We start from the raw sequence: 5,589 nt of genomic DNA on the forward strand, positions 1-5,589 counted from the left end.
GGAATATGTGTCAATGCCATCCTTGGCCCTAAAGGGCCTTGGTCTGCCTTCCGTTCTTGGCTGCCTGGTACGTTGTGCCCGCTGTCTCTGTTGTGGTTCAAGTTTCTTTTAGAAAGAACACTGATGAACTTATTGTGTTGCAGGCCTGTATGGCTATGGCCGCCTGCGAGTACATAACGCCACTTCCTTGCACTGGGAGCAGGTGTATGACATCACAGGATCCGTGGAAGATGCCATTGAGATTGTGCAGCACCAGCATGCACCATTTCCACACGCACATTGAGTTGTACCACATCAAAGTTATTTATTTGTCATAAAGTGCACTGAAATATATCTTAATGTGGTTTTGGGTCCACTGTGTGTTTATGTGTGCACTGTGCTTGCCAGATTGGCCACACCACAATGTCAGAGGCTGCAAGAAGGCACACACAAACCCTCTGTGCCACACAACAAAAAGGAGAAGCAGCAAGCAGAGGAAGAAGCACATTGCAACAAGAAGATGAAGGCTGCAATCCAAGGACAAGGGCTGCATGGTGAAAAAGACACCAACATGGCAGAACAAATTATCTCCACCAGCCATCACCAGGTGGATTGCTGGTGGGGAGTGATCAAGGCAGCAGTACAAGGCAGCATCTGCCACAGTATGCATGCACAACATCACTCATAGACCACACACCACCTTCCCCAAAGGGGTCCTGAGACCACCCAAAGGAAGATCAAGAATCTGCACCAGCCCACGGTGGAGAAGACACAGAAAGGAAGGGAAAAGTGGAACCACAAAACCGCCAACCAATGGGACAAGACCAACCACTTCCCCTTGCTCTCTGCTCTTCATTCCTTCCACTTGCCCCTTTGGCCTTCCCCTAAAACTTGGCCATAGGAACCGGCGTCCGAACCGGCGTCCGGGACCTTGGATGCCAGGAATAAGTGGCTTTGAGAGGAAAGCAAGTTTTCATGTGTGGCAACCAACCCTTGTGTGCAATGCACAACGACACTGCACTGCACTTTACACTTGCTCTTTGCCTGGCGACAGATCCTTGTGCAGAAGCTGCCGCAAGTTGCTTATGACGTCGTTGCTGCCCTTGTCATTGTCCCATAGGTAGGTCTCAACAGCATGGAAATGGGTAGCCAAAAACTTGTGCAGCCTGATGAGGGCGTCGTTATGCGCTCGCAGAGGGACCTGGCAATCCATTAGGAGTTGAGTGAGTGGGTGCCAAATCAGGAGTAACCCAGGAAGAGGAGGGCGAGGTACATTGCAATCAGCAAGTTTGCCTTGTTCGGGATGGCTCACCATCTTGTCATAGAACTGGTCAAGGGCAGGCTTGTTGGCGACGATGAAAGTCGTTGAGTTTCTCCATGTAGGCCTCCTTCACGCTGGGAAGTGTATTGTTGGCGAGGTTCTGGAGCACCTTTGTCACCAGTATCAACTGTCGCTGAGCTGTCTGTTGATGGGTTGTTCCCATGAGCCAATGAATGACAAAAATTGTGGGAGTGAGGCGTGGCCTAGCAAACAGTCTCATACCAGGTGAGGAGGTTCATTGAGCAGTCCATGAACCTGAGGCGCCAGGAGCGCTGGGCATATGAGCCTCAGGAAGAAGAAACCACCCATCACTTGGAACATGGCCTCCTCACTGAACTTGCACTCTACCTGCACATGGCTTGTAAGTATGTTGTATTGGAGAGGCGCATAGTGGTAGTGACGGTGGCAGGTGCCGGGTGGTGGTGAGTGTACTTCATCATGTATATGCTGAATGAGCATGTGCAGTTCCTGCAGGAGTATCTTCTCACTCTGGGTGATGAGCTTGAACATCTTTTGCACAGTGAGCCACAGCTTGAGGGTGTTGATCGTGAGATCCAATACGTCATCCAATTTCTGAGCATCACCACGCCCAAAGTATGAGCACCCACATGTGTTGACATCTCAAGGATCATGGGTAGTGGCTCCTACTAACCTGTGGGTTGAGCTCCATTGATGACACACCAAGGATGTCCAGCAATATAGAACTGTTTTCACTGTCATCAAGCCTGTCCACATCCATTTGATACTGTTTACTGAACAAGCTCATCACTTGTCCTGTCTCATGGCGTGCAGTAACTGTGCAACACATGGTCTGCCAATGACCACAATCACAAAGGAGGTCAGCAGCAGTTGTTGAGGTCAGCAATGTGAGCACGACAGTACGTACATTTCGCTGTCATTGTCGCGGCATTGTCGTTGAGCGAGTGCACGGCGAGCACAAGCAGCTGCCACAGATACCTGAGCGAGGTCATCCACATGTACATGGTGAACAGTTTGGCCACAGTGCTGTTCAAGCGAAACAGAGTGCTCTCCTCGTCGGCGTCGCTGACCTTGATCACAATCATCTGCGCGATAAAGTTGTAGGCCTGGTACTGGCCTGCCAGCACACGCACCAGTGATCAGTACACCTGTCGGAGTGGGGTCCGGTGTCAGGCTGCAGCCCAGGGAGTATGTGGAGGGATTCAGGACTCAGCGTACCACATCCCTGTCGCTGACATCGGCCGTCGCACATATGGCAGAGGCCAATGGTGGTCGGGTGCGCCCAACAAATGCTTGAGCTCCTGGTACTCCTACACATGGGTGCAGGGAGGGGGGAGAGGTCATGGTGGGCACATCCTGAATCAAGCAACTGGTGGCTAGGGAGGGAGAGAACCTCTTGCAGTTTCTTGGGCAGCATGACATCCTCCTTGATGTTGCCGTACGCCATGGCCTTGTAGTCCAGTTGGATGAGCTTGTGGTAGGGCGAACGCCCCCTGCACACTCCCCATACGACCACAGCCATGACCAGTAGGAGGCAGCACAGCAAACCGCCGCCCACTCCTCCCAATACCGCAATACCACCAACAAGCACTGAGTCCAAAGACAAGCCACCACCTGTGGGGCTAGATTGCATGGAGTGTGAGAGTTGAGTGGGGTTGAATACATGCATGACGCCCTTATGAAGGGACATGTACTAGGGGGCTGGTGAAGGGATGGTGTTGATGGAGATGGTGAAGTTGGTGGTAGCCACAGACCCACCACCATTGTAGATGAGGCAGTGGATGACTGCTCCATCCCATCCCAGAGTGCCATTAAGCATGAGTGTACTGGCTGTCCCTCCAGGAATGGGCTCAAATTCCTAAGTGGGAGACATGCATCAGCAGGAGGACACCACTGTCAATCATGGCATTGGTGGGTATATGGTCACTTGCCTCAACCTGTACAGTGTCTCTCTGCACAAAGAGTTCCTGAACAATTAACAAGATGTCAGCAACTGTGAAGAACAACTCTGGGTACTTTAGCAAAAGGAAGGAAGTGTAAGACAGTGGTACATAGCCGCCATGGTTGCGCTTGACTAGGGTCTCATTGACAGTAACATTGATCTCCTTGGTGATGAGCTGCTGCCATTGGTACGTGGGCGCAGGCAGGCCTGAGCCCTCCATGGTTATGGGATAGCCTACCATGCCCTCTGTGGATGTTCCCATGGGAAGTGTCATGATGATGATCTGTGAGACTGAAGCATGAGCATGAGCAGCAGTAGTGTACCTGGGATCTTGATGATGTCTGTGGTGGGCTGGTGAGTGAGAATGGGCGCGCTGGCTGTGGCAAAGGCAGTGAGTGTGGCCTGTCTTGTGATCTCCCCGTCAGAGGCACAGATCTTGACCTACACCAGGACCACAACCATCATGATTTGGCCTGTCAGTCACATATTGGAGCCAACACACACACATGACACAGGAGTGAAAGTGATGAATGTATGGTAGATGAGCTGACAGCTAGAAATGACAGTGTTGAGTTCTGGGTGTTGGCTGAACTGAGGTTGATGCTGCCACAGGTGGTGCTGAGGACCTCCCAAGTGTAGACAAAATTCAAAGTGTAGTCACTGCTCTGTGCTGTGCTGGAGAATGCTTGCCTGTAGTCCTGGACCATGGCATTGGTGGTTGTGTTGGTGAGCGCCTGTGTGCTGTATGAATTGTGTATGGCCCCATTCACCTCTACAAGATGGCACAGGAATTGGTGAGTCATTGATTGCTGACCTTGAGCCTTCCTACTGATAGGAGCAGAATGGCAATTGAACTGATCAGGACTGAAGGCTTGTTGTTGGCTGAGGTAGCACTGTTGATGAGGGAGATCTCTGACGAGGAGAGTGCATGGTCATAGAACTTGACCTGCAGGTGGCAAGTGCTTTATGGTTATGCAGTAGTTGAAAAGAAAAATAGAGATAAGGTGGCACCTCGTCAATGTAGCCCTGGAACATCTGGGAACCATCACTGCCTATCTGCAGGTTCCCTCCCTCAGCAAACACGCTACTCATGTCAGCGCAGGACTGCATCACAGGAGTCATAACAGAGTTGGTGACACCCTTACCACATCACAGATGTGCCATTCTCTTGCCTGGCCTACCTGGAGGGCGCCATTGAGGTAAAGACACACACTCTGGCCATTGTAGATGCACACGACATTGTAGGCCATGTTGCCCAAGAGCTTGCCACTGGATGACACCATCTTGGTTTGCCCTGTGCTGAAGGTCACTGTACATTGTAGCTGCCACACAGTGTGCCATTAAACACTCTCACACCACAATGACCAACAAACTGGGGTCCTACAAACCTCAGAGGAAAAACACCCAAAGATGCCACACTGGGTGAGGACCATTGCCAGAGATGCCAGTCCTGATTTGTACAAGATGCTCCCTCTGCCAATGCTGCTGGGTGTACAGATCCATACACTCACGGACAGGCGAGAGGTGTCTGAGCCCTGGAACACCTTCAGGCTGCCAGCATCTGTTGCACAACCGTAACCCACTCAGTGTTGAAGGGTTGGCCCAGTCACAAAGACAAAACAGAGCAAAGGGGGAAGGGGGTCAAACCCATGTACCCGCTGGACGGCTGTAGGCAGGAACTGAACCAGCATGACGTGTTGGTGACCTTGGCCCCTCCCCCCAGAGTGCCCCCTGCACCGACAGTCGAGGCTTGGAAGTGAGTGGGCAAGGAGGAGGAGGAGGAGAAAGAGGAGTTTGGGTCGACTGTACAGGGCATGAAGTTGGGACAGTAGCTGCTCAGGCCTGCAGTTGGTGTACTTGCTAATGGAGATTTCTTAGAGAAGGGTGAGGACTGTGGGAGGTAGGGTGCGCGGGGGTACCGTCATCAAACCCATAGTATGCCACCAAAGTAGAATGGACAAGTGTAGAGGTCGAAATAAGGAAGAAGAGGACCCAGTGCGTCCTGCTGGCCAGATGCTGCATCGTTGTTTTACCTCGTTCAACTCAGGCAATATGAAGAAAAGGGGGGCCAATGAGGAGGAATATTAAAATGGTTACCGGTGTTACTCCCAGAGAAATGCTTTTTCTTGTGGGTTGTTTTTTTGGACCGTTGGGTTGTTGGCGGCAAACCACATCATCTTTTGTCTACGCTCCCCAGTTATGCGCTCAACACAAAGCCCAGCCAGCGCTTGAGTGATACACGTACGCATACCTTCTTTCTTGGTTTGCATTAGGCAAAACACTAATCTTACCCCCCCAAAATAGCACTTCCAGAGTTCCACGAGGAACAGAGGGCATGCTGTGGGTGAAGTGTGCAGTTTCCACCTTT

Source organism: Acanthamoeba castellanii (genome assembly GCF_000313135.1).
Source record: "Acanthamoeba castellanii str. Neff unplaced genomic scaffold scf7180000084689, whole genome shotgun sequence".
Classification (NCBI taxonomy): domain Eukaryota; phylum Discosea; order Longamoebia; family Acanthamoebidae; genus Acanthamoeba; species Acanthamoeba castellanii.